Below are 19,429 nucleotides of genomic sequence, written 5' to 3' on the forward strand. Positions count from 1 at the left end.
GCAATCTCTCAAGGGCAATTATGAATGGGTATTAATGCCTTGACCACGGGGCTCAGATTCTGAAAGTGAAATTTAAAAATAATGTTCATTTGCATGAAAGGAAGACTTGAATTTATATTGTTCCCCTGTATTATTTTGCTCCGACTATCATAGTCATTACTAAATGCAGCAAACCCTCCCCCTGCAACCTAGTCCAATGCAATACCTTTAAGTAGGTAGGAACTGCAAATGCTGGTTTATGTGGAGTTAAAATGTTTCCCATTCCCACACTGACCTTTCTATCCTGGGCCTCCTCCACTGTCAGAGTGAGGCCACACAGAAATTGGAGGAACAGCACCTCATATTTTGCTTGGGCAGTTTACAACCCAATGGTGTGAATATTGATTTCTCTAATTTCAAGTAACCTCTGTATTCCCCTTTTCTCCACGATCCTGGTCCTGCCAGTCCCACTGTTCACATCCATATATCCCTTCACAGGCAACAATGGACCATTGTGGGTTCCATCTTTCCTTGGTCATCGGTGCCGGTTCTGATTTGTTCGGAACCTTTTCATGCCTCTAGTTTCCCTCTCCCCTGACTCAGTCTGAAGAAGGGTCTCGACCCGAAACATTGCCTATTCCTTCTCTGCAGAGATGCTGCTTGACCCCCTGAGTTACTCCAGCATTTTGTGTCTATCTTCAACATCTTTGGGTCAGTTCCTGACTCACAATGAAAATGGTATGTTGACATTCTTTCATCTGAGAAACAGGTGAATGATATGGTGAAGGTGTAACGGATTTACAGTATCATACGTGACAAATAGTCCAGTCTGAGATTACGATGATCTTTGACAATGGTTGCCCCAGTGGGCACGACTTAGACATTCAAAGGCCACATGCATCTCACAGCTTCTGCTGGGAACAACAACACACTTGCTCCAACCAGTCACAATGGTTTCCCATTGGCAAGGACTTTCACATCTCAATTTGGATGAGAACATACATGGCAAGATTAGCAAGTTTGCTGATGTTACAAAAGTGGGTGGTTTTGCAGATCGCAAAGATGGTTGTGAAAAATTGCAACAGTATCTTGATCGATTGGCCAGGGGGGCTGAGGAATGGCTGATGGAATTAAAAACAGAGAAATGTAAGGTGTCACATTTTGGGACGTTTAACATGGGCAGAACCTACACATTCAATGGTGGGCCTCTGGGTAGTGTTGTAGAGCAGAGGGATCTAGGAGTACAGGTGCACGGTTCCTTGAAGGTCGAGTCACAGGTAGATAAGGTGGTCAAAAAGGCTTTTGTTACATTGGTTTTCATCAGTCAGGGTATTGAGTATAGAAGTTGGGAGGTCATGTTGCAGTTGTATAAGATGTTGGTGAGACTGCATTTAGAGTATTGTGTTCAGTTCTTTGCACCATGTTATAGGAAAGATGTTGTCAAGCTGGTAAGGGTACAGAGAAGTATAAGAAGATAACTGCAGATGCTGGTACAAATCGAAGGTATTTATTCACAAAATGCTGGAGTAACTCAGCAGGTCAGGCAGCATCCGAGATGCTGCCTGACCTGCTGAGTTACTCCAGCATTTTGTGAATAAGGGTACAGAGAAGATTTATGAGGATGTTGCCAGGACTAGAGGGTCTGAGCTATAGGGAGAGGTTGAATAGGCTGGGACTCTATTCCCTGGAGCGCAGGAGGACGAGGGGTGATCTTATAGAGGTGTATAAAATCATGTGAGGAATAGATCGGGTAGATGACAAGAGGGTCGGTGAATCGAGGACCAGAGGACAGAGGTTTAAGGTGAAGGGGAAATGATTTAATAGGAATCTGAGGGGTAACGTTTGCACACAAAGGGTGGTGGGTGTATGGAACAAGCTGCCAGAGGAGGTAGATGAGGCTGGGACCATCCCAACGTTTAAGAAGCAGTTAGACAGGCACATGGATAGGACAGATTTGGAGGGATATGGACCAAGCTCAGGTGGGCGCTATTTGGTCTGCCAGTAACTTGTTGGCATCCCAACAGAGTGAGATGTCCATCCGGGAATATTGCCGACTGGCCCATTCCAGACTGCAGGAGAAATGCACATGCTGAGGGACTCGCTGAAGCTTGGTGCAGCCAACGGCAAGGCTCCATGGGGGGAGGGCCATAGTCTCGGCCCCTTCCACTGCAGGACATTGAGGGGCAGAGTCCAGTGGAGACACCGCTCAAACAAGGGAAGGGATATCACCCCGGGAGGGGGGGTTGGGTCACATGAGTGGCAAGGGTGCTGGTTTGATTGCAAACACTACCAAATACTATACGACACTGCTGTGTGGATGCTGAGAATGTCCGTTGAGTTTTTGCACTGTTCTTGTTTTGTATGTAGAAATAGACACAAAAGGCTAAAGTAAATCAGTGGGTCAGGCAGCATTGCTGGACCTATTCCTTTTCTCCAGAGATGCTGCCTGTCCTGCTGAGTTACTCCAGATTTTTGTGTCTATCTTCGGCATAAACCAGCCTCTGCAGTTCCTCCCTGTTTTGTATATGTTTTGTATATATTTTTTGACTGAATGAAGTTTATTTTTTGGGGGGGAAAGAGGGTGTGTCATCTGGAGCACCGGTGAAGAACGAGGACGAGAACCCCCAATGTCTGCTGGGCACCAAGGCCGACAATGGAAAGTCCATCGAAGATATAGCCCGGTTTCTTTACAAATATGCTTACATTGCATTTTAAGCATCGCTGTGAGAGAGTCACTGCATTATAAGAAAATAACTGCAGATGCTGGTACAAATCGAAGGTTTTTATTCACAAAATGCTGGAGTAACTCAGTAGGTCAGGCAGCATCTCGGGAGAGAAGGAATGGACGACGTTTCGGGTTGAGACCCTTCTTCAGTCTGAAGAAGGTCTCGACCCGAAACGTCGCCCATCCCTTCTCTCCCGAGATGCTGCCTGACCTACTGAGTTACTCCAGCATTTTGTGAATAAATACCTTCGAGTCACTTCATTAATCTTCTCAGTGTAAATTTGGAGTTCAAAAGCCACGACCTGATTCTCGAGACAAACTGTGAGACAGTTGAAGGATGGGTAGTCTCACACCCTTCCTTCGTAGCATTGGGTCGCTACGAATATGAAGTGGTTTCAATGTGACATCAAGTGGTTTTGAATTTGAATTTCTAAGGATTAGAGTACCACTATTGACACCTCTAAACAACTATAACTTCTGGAAAAGAGGAGTGTATTTAAAACAATTAGTAGAGTTGAAGTCCATGTGTGAGAGGCAGAGGGACAGGCAGACAGTTTTCTTTCTGGAATCTCACACACTGTTTCAGTCTGCTGGCTACTCCAGTGTGAAAGTTGCCTGGGCTGCTCTATGTTGAAGGAACAATATGCTAATGGCAGTAGTGGCTTCTCGAAGTGTTGGTTTTCCACAGCCATAGACAACCCCCTGCAGCGTCTCCATGCTCAAACATCGCTCCTGCATAACTACCCAAATAACTTACACACCCCCCCTCCTCCAGCATTATCTGTCACATAGGGCTCCACGTACACTCTTGCAGCAAGTATTGTGAGCAGTTTTGGGCCCCATATCTGAGGAAAGACATGCTGGCATTGGAAAAGGTCCAGAGGAGGTTTACGAGAATGATCCCAGGAATGATGAGCATTTGATGGCATTGGGCCTGTAATCGCTGGAGTTTAGAAGGATGAGGGGGGATCTCATTGAAACCTACGGAATAGTTAAAGGCTTGGATTGAATGGATGTGGAGAGGATGTGTCCACTAGTGGGAGAGTCTAGGACCAGAGGCCACAGCCTCAGAATAAAAGGACGTATCTATAGAAAGGAGATGAGGAGGAATTTCTTTAGCCAGAGGTAGCAAATGTGTGGAACTCATTGCCACAGAAGCTTGTGGAGGCCATCAATGGATATTTTTAAGGTGGAGATTGACAGATTCTTGATTAGTCAAGTCAAGTCAATTTTATTTGTATAGCACATTTAAAAACAACCCACGTTGACCAAAGTACTAAGTTGACCAGGTACTAAGAATGAACATACAATGGCACACAAACAGAAGCTTGTGGAGGCCGTCAATGGATATTTTTAAGGTGGAGATTGACACATCTTTTTAAGGTGGAGATTGACAACAGTTCACAGCGCCCCCTCAGAAGGCCTCAAACGCTAGGGAGTAGAAATAGGTTTTGAGCCTGGACTTAAAGGAGTTGATGGAGGGGGCAGTTCTGATGGGGAGAGGGATGCTGTTCCACAGTCTAGGAGCTGCAACCGCAAAAGCGCGGTCACCCCTGAGCTTAAGCCTAGACCGCGGGATAGTCAGTAGCCCCAAGTCAACCGACCTGAAGGACCTAGAGATAGAGTGGTGGGTTAGAAGATTTTTGATATAGGAGGGGTGGGCAAGCTCGTTTAGGGCTTTGTATGTGAATAGGAGGAGCTTGAAGTTGATTCTGTACTGTACTGGGAGCCAGTGGAGAGAGGCCAGAATCAGGGTGATGTGATCCCTTTTACGGGTACACGTCAGGAGTCTCGCTGCAGCGTTTTGGACCAATTGCAGGCGGGACAGGGATGATTGGCTGATCCCAGTGTATACGGAGTTGCAGTAGTCTAGGTGGGAGGAAATGAATGCGTGGATGATTTTTTCAATGTCGTCAAATTGGAGGAATGGTTTGATTTTAGCTATGGTATGAAGCTGGAAGAAGCTGGCTTAGTACGGGAGTCAAAGGTTACGGGGAGAAGGCAGGATAATGGGGTTGAGAAGGAAAGGTCGATCAGCCACGATTGAATGACAGAGTAGACTTGATGGGCCAAATGGCCTAATTCTGCTCCTAGAGCTTCTGAGCTATGAACCTCGGACCATAAAGAATTAGAGTGGAAGCCAGCCATTCCCAATCCAAAATGGCTGCCTGAAGAGAAAAGAATGACTGCAAAATGAAGCTTGCCTGACCAAGACAGTTCCAATATTTTCTGCTCCCATTTCCAGGATCCATTATATCTTCACGGTGAATTGCATCGGGGGGGGCTGAAAGTCTCATCAAGGATGTCTACCACCCTGTTCTCTCTTCTATCGTCTAGGAGAAGATACAGGAGCTTGAAGTCCCTGACGTTTAGACTTAAGAACAGCTTCATCCCCACTGCCACCAGACTCCTGATCCACCCACTCTTTCACACCCACTTCCCAGGGATTTCTCAGGGACAGGTTTGTGGATCCTCGGCCTTCCTCTCCTAAAGTCAACAATCAGTTCCTGAGTTTGACTAACGCTGAGGGCAAGGTTGTTCTGGCACCGTTCAAGCAGACGATTAGACGTGAATTACAAATAAATCACACACACATTCTGCAAGCCAGCAAAAGAGAAACCAAAAAAAACAATGCAAAAAGGCAAGACGCTGGTGCAAAGCACAATCTGATGATTTTGTTAATAAAATGTCAGTACCGTGCATCTCATAATGCTCCTAGTACTGGATCAGAAAACAACACTGTTGTTTGCCCACAGAGAACGGCTCCAGTACCTCTGCAATACAGTGTTCCCTCAATCTAGAACATAGAACATAGGTATGTAGGTTAATTGGCTGGGTAAATGTAAAAATTGTCCCTAGTGGGTGTAGGATAGTGTTAATGTACGGGGATCGCTGGGCGGCGCGGACTTGGTGGGCCGAAAAGGCCTGTTTCCGGCTGTATATATATGATTTGATATGATATGATATGATATGATATGATATGATATGATATGATATGATATGATATGATATGATAGAACAGGCCCACAATGTCTGTGCCAAACATCATGCCAAGACAAACTTATCCACCCGCACATAATCCATACCCCTCCATTCCCTGATTATCCATGTGCCAATCCTCTTAAACACAAAGTTAGACACAAAATGCTGGAGTAACTCAGCAGTTCAGGCAGCATCTCAGGAGAGAAGGAATGGGTGACGTTTCGGGTCGGGGCCTTCGTTGTGTCCCTCCAGAGATGCTGCCTGACCCGCTGAGTTACTCCAGCATTTTGTGCCTACCTTCGATTTAAACCAGCATCTGCAGTTTTCTTTCCTACACACCTGGCCTCTCAAACGCCACTCTCGTATCTGCCTCCACCATCCATCCTTGGCAGTGCATTCCAATCACCTATCACCCTCTGTGTACAAAAACATCTCCTTTAAACCTTAGGATCGAACCCAGGTCTCTGGTGCTGTGAGGCAGCAGTTCTACCGCCGCACCACCGTGCCATATACGAGCGACCTTAAAGCATATAAGAGGGAACTACAGATGCAGATTTACACCGAAGATAGACACCAAATAACTCAGTAGTAACTCAGCGGGACAGGCAGCATCTCTGGATAGAAGGAGTGGGTAGCATTTTGGGTCGAGGCCCTTCTTCAGACCTGACCTTGAAGTATTTTCTTTGTCCTCTTAGAAATCTGTTTCCATGATGAAGATGCACTTGTTTCAGGAGGCTGCTGCTGGATGGTGTGAATAGTCATAACAGAGCCTTGTCCAAACTCATATCCTGGAGTGTTTGCCTGAGAAGAGGGCACCTGCCATGGTTCACCAGTCCTGACAATCCATCTGGAAGATTTGCAGCTTTCTTTGTACTTCTCCAGAACGTTGAGATATTATATTGTTCACATGCACGCACATGACATACAACTATTTCACCCTCTTTAACGTATTAGAAGGGAAAGGGGAAGAACAAATGGGGACCTGGCACAGGGGTACTTTGTACCTTTGTAAGCGCCCTTTGTGGGCGACTATTTGCTTACCTTAGGTATGCAAGCAAAGTATTTCATTGTGACCTGCCACATGGGACAATAAAGTATTCATTCATGCACCCCTGCTGGCCACCCGATGGAAGAGGTGAAAATGTAAACCGTATAAAACGTGCTCTGTCCAACATGAAAGTTTGTGTCTCCCACAGGCTCGAGAGCCTTTGAGTGATGTTGTTAATTCCCAGGCAGTTTACATTGGGTTATTGGCAGTTTTGCGTGACATGGTCACAACCTCCTGAGACCACACTGAGTCTGTTTTAACAGCCAACGGAGATAGATCAAGAGAGGATACAGAGATGTAGAAGTGAGAGAGAGGGAGAGAGAAAGAGAGGGAGAGGGATAGAGGAGGAAAGAGGGGGAGGGAGAGAGAGGGGGAGGGGAAGAGTTAGGGGAGAGAGAGAGAGAGAGAGAGAGAGAGAGAGAGAGAGAGAGAGAGAGAGAGAGAGAGAGAGAGAGAGAGGAGAGAGAGAGAGAGAGAGAGAGAGAGAGAGAGAGAGAGAGAGAGAGAGAGAGAGAGAGAGAGAGAGAGAGAGAGGAGAGAGAGAGAGAGAGAGGAGAGGGAGAGAGAGAGAGAGAGAGAGAGAGGGAGGGAGAGGGAGAGGGAGAGGGAGAGGGAGAGGGAGAGGGAGAGGGAGAGGGAGAGGGAGAGGGAGAGGGAGAGGGAGAGGGAGAGGGAGAGGGAGAGGGAGAGGGAGAGGGAGAGGGAGAGGGAGAGGGAGAGGGAGAGGGAGAGGGAGAGGGAGAGGGAGAGGGAGAGGGAGAGGGAGAGGGAGAGGGAGAGGGAGAGGGAGAGGGAGAGGGAGAGAGAGAGACAGAGACAGAGAGTATTGAAGAAGGATCCCAATCTGAAATGTCGCCGATGCATTCTCTCCATAGATGCTACCTGATCCATGAGTTATGCCCAACATTTTGTGTTTTCCTCGTTTGTCTCTTCGTGTAGCTACCATTCAGCTAGGGCAAGGGAATGACTCTAACTTACTGCAAATACCTATCTAACAGCACACAGAATGGTGGAAAGAATTGTCTCAAATTTGTAGCAATCGTCCACACCAGGGAATATTTACACTAGCAGCTGCTTATACTTAGATTAATTTTGCAGATTCAATTTTGAAAATATTCAAGCTGCACATGGAACTGAACTCCAACATGATGAAGAGTGTCTTGAAGAAGGCTCTTGACCCAAAACATCACCTATTCCTTCTCTCCAGAGATGCTGTCTGACCTCTCCAGAGATGCTGTCTGACCTCTCCAGAGATGCTGTCGGACCTCTCCAGAGATGCTGTCGGACCTCTCCAGAGATGCTGTCTGACCTCTCCAGAGATGCTGTCGGACCTCTCCAGAGATGCTGTCTGACCTCTCCAGAGATGCTGTCTGACCTCTCCAGAGATGCTGTCGGACCTCTCCAGAGATGCTGTCGGACCTCTCCAGAGATGCTGTCTGACCTCTCCAGAGATGCTGTCTGACCTCTCCAGAGATGCTGTCTGACCTCTCCAGAGATGCTGTCTGACCTCTCCAGAGATGCTGTCTGACCTCTCCAGAGATGCTGTCTGACCTCTCCAGAGATGCTGTCTGACCTCTCCAGAGATGCTGTCGGACCTCTCCAGAGATGCTGTCTGACCTCTCCAGAGATGCTGTCTGACCTCTCCAGAGATGCTGTCTGACCTCTCCAGAGATGCTGTCTCTATATAGCAGAGATGCTATATCTCTTGTTTCCCTTTCCCGTGACTTTCAGTCTGAAGAAGGGTCTCGATCCGAAACGTCACCCGTTCCTTCTCTCCAGAGATGCTGCCTGTCCCGCTGAGTTACTCCAGCATTTTGTGTCTACCTTCGGTTTAAACCAGCATCTGCAATTCCTTCCTACACAATCAAAAATGGAATCCTCAAAATGCTGCTAAATGCTGCATGCTTCCAACATGCTGTTGGGATCTCTTTCATTGAGAGCAGCTTGCCTGAGGAGCCAGGATTTTAATAGCCATCCGTGATTTTATTGGGGTTAATTTTACAAGTTGGCACTGACAGCTGGAAGGCCTCCACATGGTAATTTGGGAGTATGAGCACAAGGGCCACAACTTGCCAGTCCTCAGCAGAATATGATGAACACTGTATTCACAGTTCCATCTTCGAACAGTGCCAGGTTGTGCCTCGCTTGGCTCTGCTTCAGGGGTCTCCCCAGTTTTGGCCGACCGCATATCCTTGTCCCTCCCAATGCAGCTGGAGCCATAGAGAGTCTCACAGCATGGAAACAGGCCCTTCGGTCCAACTTGCCCACACCGGACAACACGTCCCATCTACATTAGTCCCGCCTGCCCACATTTGGCCCATATCCTTCTAAACCTGTCCTATCCACGTACCTGTCTAAATATTTCTTAAACATTGCAATAGTACCTGCCTCAACTACATCCTCCAGCAGCTCATTCCATACACCCTCTGTGTGAAAAAGTTACCTCTCAGGTCCTTATTAAATCTCCCCCCGCCCTCACCTTGAAGGGGGAGTGGGAGTTGGTGCTGTATCCCAGCTCAGGGTCAGGCCGAATCTGGGACATGGGCCACCAGTTGATGGATGGGTTACTCCTCACTGCAAGGCCACAGCGCCATTTACAAATGAAGAGGCCATGTTTGATATTGGGGGGGGGGGGGGGTGAGGGGGGGGTTAACAGGGTATAGGAATGGTGTCAAAGTTTAAAAAAAACATATAGAATCACAGGGTGGGACGTATGAGCCGATGTTGGAGTGAAAGGTACAGCGATGGAAACAGTCCATCATCTCACTGAGTCCACGCTTTCCATCGATTGCCCGTTCACACCAGTTCCATGTTATTCCACTTTTGAATCCGCTCCCTTCACTCGAGGGGCATTTACAGAGGCCAGTTGACCTACAAAACCCACTGCACATCCTTGTGTCGCGGGAGGAACCCGGAGCACCTGGGGAAAACCGATGTGGTCATAGGGAGAAGTGTGAACTTCGTAAAGGCAGCACTGGAGGTCAGGATCAAAGCTGGGTCTCTGGCGCTGTGAGGCAGCAGCACTACCAGCTGCGTCACTGTGCCGCCCACAAAACGATCTTGAACTGACGGATGTGAATGCATTTTTGTTTGTCAGAATGCTGTGCAGATTTCTCTTCAGAATCAGAATCAGAATCAGAATCAGAATCAGAATCAGAATCAGAATCAGAATCAGAATCAGAATCAGAATCAGAATAACCTTTATTGTCATCACAAAAAACATGTCTTTTGGACAAAATCCCGTTACCCACAGTCCAACAATAAGAGCAATAAAAATAAAGCAATAACACACACAATCACAAACCTACACAAAACAAAAAAAAAACGGCACGGTAGCGCAGCGGTAGAGTTGCTGCTTTCCAGCGAATGCAGCGCCGGAGACTCAGGTTCGATCCTGACTACGGGTGCTGCACTGTAAGGAGTTTGTACGTTCTCCCCGTGACCTGCGTGGGTTTTCTCCGAGATCTTCGGTTTCCTCCCACACTCCAAAGACGTACAGGTATGTAGGTTAATTGGCTGGGTAAATGTAAAAATTGCCCCTAGTGGGTGTAGGATAGTGTTAATGTGCGGGGATCGCTGGGCGGCACGGACTTGGTGGGCCGAAAAGGCCTGTTTCCGGCTGTATATATATGATATAATATGATGATCCTCCAGTCACCTTCTCACTGTGATGGAAGGCCAGAATGTCTTTTCTCTTCCCCTGCCATCTTCTCCCGCAGTCAGGCTGTTGAACTTGGCACGTCGGGGCGGTCGGGGCTCCCGACATTGAAGCCCCCGCCGGACGGAGGAAATCCCGCGGCCTATTCCAGGGTGCGCCGGATGGTGAAAGGTCCACAGCAGTCCGACCCAAGCCCCACGATTCGGGGCGGACGAAGACGCTGCCGCTGCCGGAACTCCCGATGTCGGCCCCCACCCAGGGACCTGCGAGCTTCCGACGTCCACAGGGGAGAGGGAGGAGGGGGGAGAGGGAGGGGGAGTGGGGGAGGAGAGGGTGCTGCACCAATGCAGGAGAGGTTTGGGCCCAACGGGTCCACTTGGTCTAGTAGAAACATAGAAATTAGGTGCAGAAATTTGGTCCTTCGAGCCGGCATCGCCATTCAATATGATCATGGCTAATCATCCAAAACCAGAACCCTGTTCCTGCTTTCTCCCCGTATCCCTTGATTCCGTTAGCACAAAGAGCTATATCTAACTCTTTTCATCTAGGTAGTATAATCTAGGAGTTTATATGTCAGTTACCCATTATTAAAGCTAACATGCTGTCTGAGTCAAGTTCAATCCTATTGTCAGCCTAACGTACATCCAATGTGAGTTTATATGTCAAGAGTCAACAGTCAGGGGTGTTTGTCATATAAGCAATGACATTCTTACTTGCTACAGTTTAACAGGTCCATAAAAGCAATTACACCAAGATAAATATATAAATATCAATAATACAATAAATTAACAACCATGATACTAGATAATCAAATAGAACAAAGTCCGTAGTACAACCAACGACACAATCCTTAGAAGATCGTAGTTGTTGAGGTTAGTGTTGTGCAGTGTTCAAGACCCTGACAGTTGCTGGAAAGAAGCTGTCCTTGAATCTGGTGCAACAATTCCCATGCTTCCTATACCTTCTTCCCAATGGTAGCAGTAAAATAAGGGAATGGCCAAGATGGTGTGTCTTTGATCATATTGGCTGTCTTCTTGAGGCAGCATCTCCTGTAAGATCCCTTTGATGGTGGGGATGTCAGTACCCATGATAGACCGGGTTTTATAAACCTCAACAGGGAGAACGTTGATTGATTTTTCTCCTCCTAATCCAAGAATATTTATACTTTATATCAATGAAGGTATATATCTCTCTATTCACCTATTTAGGTGATACATTTGCAGAGGGTTTTAAAAGTAATGACAAGGAGCTTGTATTTCTTTTCAACAATAAACTTTATTTTTAATAAAAGTATATACAAGTACAAAGAAAAAAAGCTGTGCATGGTTCTTTAGATCTGTAATGTCATTTAGTCCATATATTCACAGTGTCATTGGTTCTATACATTAGTTGTGCTAGCATATTTTGGTATACATTGTATACACCATCCTGGCCAAACTCTCATTTCATTCCTGCCTTCAGGAAGAAGGTACAGGAGCCTGAAAACTGTAACATCCAGGTTCAGGAGCAGCTTCAGGTTCATCTGTAACTGTAACATCCAGGTTCAGGAGCAAATATATATATATTTTTGTGTGTGAGTATATGTGTGTGTGTGTGTCTATGTATATCTATCAGTGGTGTGGACAAAAAATGCTGGAGTAACTCAGCGGGTCAGGCAGCATCTCTGGAGAGAAGGAATGGGTGACGTTTCGGGTCGAGACCCTTCATCTATATGTGTGTGTACATGTGTGTGTATATATATATATATATACGTAATTTTTTGTTGTTGCTTATTATGATGTTTAGAGAGTACTATGTTTACCTAACTGTTGTGCTGCTGCAAGTAAGAATTTCATTATTCCATTTTGGGGCATGTGACAATAAAACACTCTTGATTTCTTGACATATTGACTTGTCCCACACATGGCTTTCTGCGGTTGTGTGAGCTGCTGTTTGTGGGACTTCCAGCACGTCTTTTCCCAGTGGCCAAAGTATCCTGGACTGTAGTCCTTCCCCACAGAACCGCTGCGTTGGCTGCTCTGAGCTTGTCGCATCCCTCAGCATGCACACCTGCAGCCTGTTGGGAGGTTACCTACGCCTCATTGTCGTGGAAGTCCAATCAGTTTTGCGGCAGACCAACAAATGCCTTTCGATCTTGCAGCAGTGCTTGATGTCGGCCCCTGTGTGTGTCCCCAGGGAGAGCTTGAAGATCAGAGCGACCTCGGTTGCACAGCTGCTCAGGATGAACTGTGGAAGGGCACCTTAGAAGACCTGGAGAGAGTGGATGTGGAGAGGATGTTTCCACTGGTGGGAGAGTGTAGGACTAGAGGTCATAGCCTCTGAATTAAAGTACATTCCTTGAGAAAGGAGATGAAGGAGGAATTTCTTTAGGGTGGTGAATCTGTGCAATTCATTGCCACAGAAGGCTGTGAAGGCAAAGACAGTGATATTTTTAAGGCAGAGATAGATAGATTCTTGATTAGTACGGGTGTCAGGAGTTATGGGGAGAAGGCAGGTGAATGGGGTTGGGAGGGGGGGGGTAGATCAGCCATGATTAAATGGCGGAGCAGGTTTGATGAGCCAAATGGCCTAATTCTGCTCCTAACACTTATGAGCTGATGAACCTATGAACCTTGCATCCTTCTCCCAACACTCTTTGCAAATCCACGGCCCGTAAAGAGGTGGGCGACTGTCTGCTCCTCACCACAGCCGCCCTGAGGGCAGCTTGTGCTGGGAGGGAGGTTCCGTCTGTACAGGGAGGGCCCCACTCACCTCCAGCCAAGTGAGGTCTTGATGTTTGTCGGTGCGTTCTGGTGATGGGACCTTCTGCCAGATGATCCGAGCAGTCTGCTTAGGGAACCGCGCCACAGGACCCATCGTGCCTTTACCCCTCATTGTCTGCAGGAGGTTCCGTGCAGACAACAGCCTGATGGACTTGTGGTCCAAGTGGTTCTCCGGGTAAACGTTTCACAAATATCGATGGACACAATGCGCTGGAGTAACTCAGCGGGTCAGGCAGCATCTCTGGAGATGAATGATGGGTTGCGTTTCGAATCGGGTCCCTTCTTCAAATTGAAAGTAGAGGGGAGGGAACTGGAGGTAACTAAAGGCCAGGACAAAGCAGGGCCGGTAACAGACAACCATAATGACTGGGAAAGAGGTGATAACGGTAAGGGCGGCACGGTAGCGCAGCGGTAGAGTTGCTGCTTTACAGCGAATGCAGCGCCGGAGACTCAGGTTCGATCCTGACTACGGGTGCTGCACTGTAAGGAGTTTGTACGTTCTCCCCGTGACCTGCGTGGGTTTACTCCGAGATCTTCGGTTTCCTCCCACACTCCAAAGACGTACAGGTATGTAGGTTAATTGGCTGGGTAAATGTAAAAAAAAAAAAAATTGTCCCTAGTGGGTGTAGGATAGTGTTAATGTATGGGGATCACTGGGCGGCATGGACTTGGAGGGCCCGAAAAGGCCTGTTTCCGGCTGTATGTATATGATATGATATGATATGATAACGAGAGGGATACAAGGATGCAAACAGTGAGACTAGTAGGATGACTAGGGTGAGGGAGTGGGTGGGTTGACAGGCAATGTCACCTCTTCCCCCGCATCCAAAAATGCTTCCTGACCCGCTGAGTTACTCCTGCGCTTTGTGCCTATCATCGATACACACAAGCCTCTGCAGTTCCTCTCTACAGCTCCACAAATATAGGTTGTGCGGTAAAGTGGGACATTGCAAGACTGTGGGGCCAAGCCCATCTTTCACAACACTGAGTGCAGATGGAACCACACTTGCGTTTCCACCCCTCAGCACCCTCCTACCACACCCTGTACCAACTCACAGACAGCTAAAGCCGAGTGTATCACCCCATGACACATATCTTATTTTGCCCCTCGCCTCTCTCACTCCCCTTTGCAATACCCATTCTGTCTGGTGTTCCTTCCATGCTATGCAACTTTCAGTTCAGTTTAGCTTATTGTCACTTGTGCTGAGGTGCAGTGAAACACTTTCGTTGCGATGCTATCCAGTCAGCGGAAGGACAATACATGATTCCAATCGAGCCATTCACAGTGTATAGATGCAGGTTAAGGGAATAATGTTTAGCGCAAGGTAAAGCCAGGAAAGTTTGATCAAGGATAGTCCGAGGGTCACCAAAAAGGTGGACAGTAGTTCAGGAGTGCTCTCTGGTTGTGGTAGAATGATTCAGTTTAAGGAATGTTCTGATCTTCTCCAACACTCTTTGCGTTGTGGCCATCCGGCTCAGCAGGACCGGTTCATAGCAGCTATGGCCCTGGGGATGAAGCTGTTCCTGAGTCTGGAGGTGCGGGCATAGAAGGCCTTGTATCGTCTGCCCGATGGAAGGAGTTCGAACAGACTGTTGCAGGGGTGTGAAGAGACTTTGTGGATGCTGGTGGCTTTTCTGAGGCATCGTGTGTTGTAGATGCCCTCCAAGTCTGGTAGCTGTGTTCCGATGGCCCTCTGAGCTCTATGGACTACCCGCTGTAGAGCTTTCCTTTCTGCCTCCGTGCAGCTGAGGTACCACACAGGGATTCCATGCGTTAGGATGCTCTCTATGGTGCAGCGGTAGAAGGTCGTCAGCAGCTGTTGGGGTAGACCAGACTTTTTCAGTGTTCTTAAGTTGGCGTGATGGCGTGGTCCAGTCCAGTCGCCGTCATGGTAGCTCTGCGGGAACTGTGCGTTTTAAACTGGTATGTTTACTTTAAAATTATCCCTAAGTGCTCTAGCGTGTGCTAGCACTTAGCATTAACCAATGTACGACCGGGAAACGCTCGTAAAATTAAACTCGAGCGCTACAGGAGCACTATTAAACAGAAATCTACTCACCGATATACCGATAGAGATCATCAAAGGAGCGCACCGCGGCAGCAGCAGTGGGAGCGCAGGTCAGTGGGAAAGTCGGAAAAAACACCGAGGGAAGCGAGGGGGGGTTCGGAACAGGCTGAGAACCCAAGCCTTACGTCCACCTCTGCCCAGCATACTTCTGGCCAACGTCCAGTCCCTGGAGAACAAGCTGGATGACCTGAGGGCAAGGATCAGATTCCAGAGGGACATAAAGAACTGTAACATCCTTTGTCTGACTGAAACATGGCTGACCCCGCTGGTGCCTGACCAGGTGATCTGCCCATCCGAGTCCTTCACTGTTTTCCGGGCGGACAGAACGAAAGAATCTGGGAAATCCAAGGGCGGAGGAGTCTGCTTCTTGACCAATAATAACTGGTGTAATCCTGGGAATATTAAGACGCTTTCTCGTTCCTGCTCGCCGGACCTGGAACATCTAACTATCCTACGCCGACCATTCTACCTACCCCGGGAGTTCAGCTCGATGATCATCACAGCCGTCTATATCCCACCGCATGCGGACACCGACGTGGCACTGTCCACCCTACACGATGTGTTGTGTCAACACCAAAACAAGAACCCTGATGCGGCTGTGCTGGTGGCTGGAGACTTCAATAGGGGAAATCTCAAAAAGGTCATGCCCAACTTCTACCAACACATCACGTGTGTCACCAGGGGGGAAAGAACTTTGGACCACTGCTACACGCCGTTCAGGAAAGGCTACAAGGCCGTTTCTCTCCCTCCTTTTGGGAAATCTGACCACGCTGCCATTTTCCTGCTGCCGGAGTACAAACAACGGATAGTACGGGAAGCGACAGTGACGAGGGACGTAAAGCGGTGGGCTGACCATTCAGAGGCCATGCTGCAAGATGCACTGAGCGAAGTCGACTGGAACATGTTCCAAGCAAGTTCCAGAGACGTAAATGAGTTTGCGGAAGCGGTTACGGACTTCATTGCCACAATAGCCGATACCATCATCCCCACGGTAAGGGTCAGTATCTTCCCTAACCAAAAACCCTGGGTGGACAGGTCTATTCGCGTGGCCTTGAATGCTCGCACCGCTGCTTACAACTCCGGCCTGGCATCCGGCAACATGGACGACTACAAGGGAGAGTCCTACCGACTGCGAAGGGCAGTGAAGGATGCAAAAAAGAGGTACCGGGACAAGATGGAGTCACAGATGGAGCAGCAGGACACCAGGCGCCTTTGGCAGGGGCTACGGACTATAACTAGCTACAGGTCCAGCACCCCCTCAACCGGAAGTGCCGGCTCCTCCTTAGCTGATGACCTGAACTCTTTTTACGCACGGTTTGAGACGGGTAACACCACCAGCTCGCCGTCTAAAAACAGCACCGAAGGGGCGCTGGCTAGCGAGGCTGGAGGGGGATCCACCGCCGGGGATGTGCACACATTCTCGGTGTCCGAGCATGAGGTGAGGTGGGCTCTGACGCGTGTGAACACGAGGAAAGCTGGAGGCCCAGATGGTATATCTGGGCGAGTACTAAAGTCTTGTGCTACTCAGCTTGCTCCAGTGCTCACCACAATATTCAACCTCTCCTTGGCAAAGTCCGTGGTCCCTGCATGCTTCAAAAGATCCATCATTGTACCGGTGCCAAAGAATGCCTCTCCAGCGTGTTTAAATGACTACCGACCGGTGGCCCTCACCTCGGTTGTCATGAAATGCTTGGAGAGGCTAGTCAAGAAGCACATCTGCGCCCTCCTTCCTCGCAACATGGACCCACTACAGTTCGCATACCGTCCGAACAGGTCCACGGATGATGCGGTCTCCCAGGTTCTACACACTGCTCTCTCTCATCTGGACAGCCAGGGGGGCTATGTGAGGATGCTGTTCATTGACTTTAGTTCAGCATTCAACACAATAGTCCCCAGCAGACTGGTTGAGAAGCTGCTGGAACTGGGGCTTAGCACCCCTCTGTGTGCCTGGGTCCTGGACTTTCTCACTGCCAGGCCCCAAGTGGTCAGGATGGGGGAACACACATCTAGCTCCCTCACCCTGAACATAGGATCCCCCCAGGGCTGCGTCCTTAGCCCCCTACTGTACTCCCTGTACACACATGACTGTAGGGCCAGGTTCAGCTCAAACTCCATCATCAAGTTTGCTGATGACACTGTGGTGGTGGGCCGGATCTCCAACAACGATGAGAAGGCCTACCGGGAGGAGGTGGCTGATCTGGCACTCTGGTGTCAGGACAATAGCCTCCTCTTGAATGTCACTAAAACAAAGGAGCTGATTGTGGACTTCAGAAGGGCTAAACATCCAAGGACGTACACGCCACTGGAGATAAATGGGTCTATTGTGGATAGGGTGAGCAGTTTCAAATACTTGGGAGTCCGCATCGCAGAGGATCTGACGTGGGCAACGCACATTGCCGCACTGGTGGGTAAGGCTAAGCAGCGCCTTTACCACCTTAGACAACTGAGGAAATTCAGAGTGTCGCTGAGGATCCTTCATTGCTTCTACTCTGGGGCTGTAGAGAGCATCCTGTCCGGCAACATTACAGTCTGGTTTGGGAACAGCTCTGCCCAGGACAGGATGGCCCTGCAGAGAGTAGTGCGTTCGGCAATACGCACCATGGGAACTACACTCGTCCCCCTGCAGGACCTATACATCAGGAGGTGCAGATCCAGAGCAAGCAAGATCATGAGGGACCCCTGCCACCCCAGTAACGGACTGTTCCAGATGCTACGGTCAGGCAAACGCCTCCGCTGTCACGCTGTGAAAACGGAGAGGATGAGACGGAGCTTCTTCCCACAGGCCATCAGGACTGTCAACTTTGATAACCCCAGAGACTAAATTTTTGTCGACACTTTTTGAGCTATGTTTAGTAACTTATTAACTTTATTTATATGCTGTAACTGTAATTATTTTTGTGCACAACCCGCAGGCATTGCCACTTTCATTTCACTGCACATCGAGTATGTGTATGTGACAAATAAATTTGACTTGACTTGACTTGACTAGAACAGTCTTTGTTGTGCCTTCTTGACCAGCGCAGCAGTGTTATTGGACCATGTTAAGTCCTCCGAAATGTGAGTGCCCAGAAACTTGAAGCTGGACCCTCTCTCCACACTGTCCCCGTTGATAGAGATCGGGGCATATTCCCCGTTATGTGACCTACGGAAGTTGATGATCAGCTCCTTGGTCTTGGTGGTATTTAGGGACAGGTTGTTATCCGAGCACCAGTCCGCCAGGTTCTGAACCTCCGCTCTATAGTTTGTTTCATCCCCGTTGGTGATAAGCCCAATCACCGTTGTGTCATCTGCAAACTTGACAATGGTGTTGGTGTCGAATGCAGGAACACAGTCGTGTGTGAAGAGGGAGTAGAGCATGGGGCTCAGAACACAGCCCTGTGGTGTGCCGGTACTCAGGGTGATAGTGGAGGACAGGTGCGGGCCCATTCTCACTGCCTGCGGTCGTTCCAGCAGGAAGTCCAGGATCCAGTCACATAATGACGAGCTAAGGCCTAGCTGGTGGAGTTTGGTGATGAGCTTGGTGGGGATGACCGTGTTGAAGGCGGAGCTATAGTCTATGAATAGCATCCTCACGTACGTGCCCTGTCTCTCTAGGTGAGTCAGGACAGTGTGAAGAGCCAGAGAGATGGCGTCCTCTGTGGATCTATTTGCCCTGTATGCAAATTGATGTGGGTCCAGTGAGTCAGGGATGCTGGATTTGATGTGTGAGAGGACCAGCCTCTCAAAGCACTTCATGACTATCGGCGTTAGGGCAACCGGGCGGTAGTCGTTCAGGTTGGAGATCTTTGCTTTTTTCGGCACCGGAACTATGATAGCCGACTTCAGGCACTTGGGGACCGTAGCCAGAGATAATGACAGGTTAAAGATCCTGGTGAATACCTCCGCCAGCTGTTCAGCACAGTCCTTCAGTACCCTTCCTTGAACTCCATCCGGTCCTGCAGCCTTGCGTGGGTTGACCCTTTGCAGAGCGCGTTGTACCTCCTGTGTGCTCAGTTGCAAGACCTGTCCCACCGCCTCGGCTGGGGTTCTTTCACTCAAGGTGGTTTTGCCAGTTTCAAAGCGGGCAAAGAATGTGTTAAGCTCGTTGGTCAATGCCATATCGCTGTGTGGTCTGAAGAAGGGCCTCGACCCGAAACGTCACCCATTCCTGTTATCCAGAGATGCTGCCTGTCCCGCTGAGTTACTCCAGCACTTTGTGTCTACCTG

The sequence above is a fragment of the Rhinoraja longicauda genome, chromosome 22 (genome assembly GCF_053455715.1).
Source record: "Rhinoraja longicauda isolate Sanriku21f chromosome 22, sRhiLon1.1, whole genome shotgun sequence".
NCBI lineage: Eukaryota > Metazoa > Chordata > Chondrichthyes > Rajiformes > Arhynchobatidae > Rhinoraja > Rhinoraja longicauda.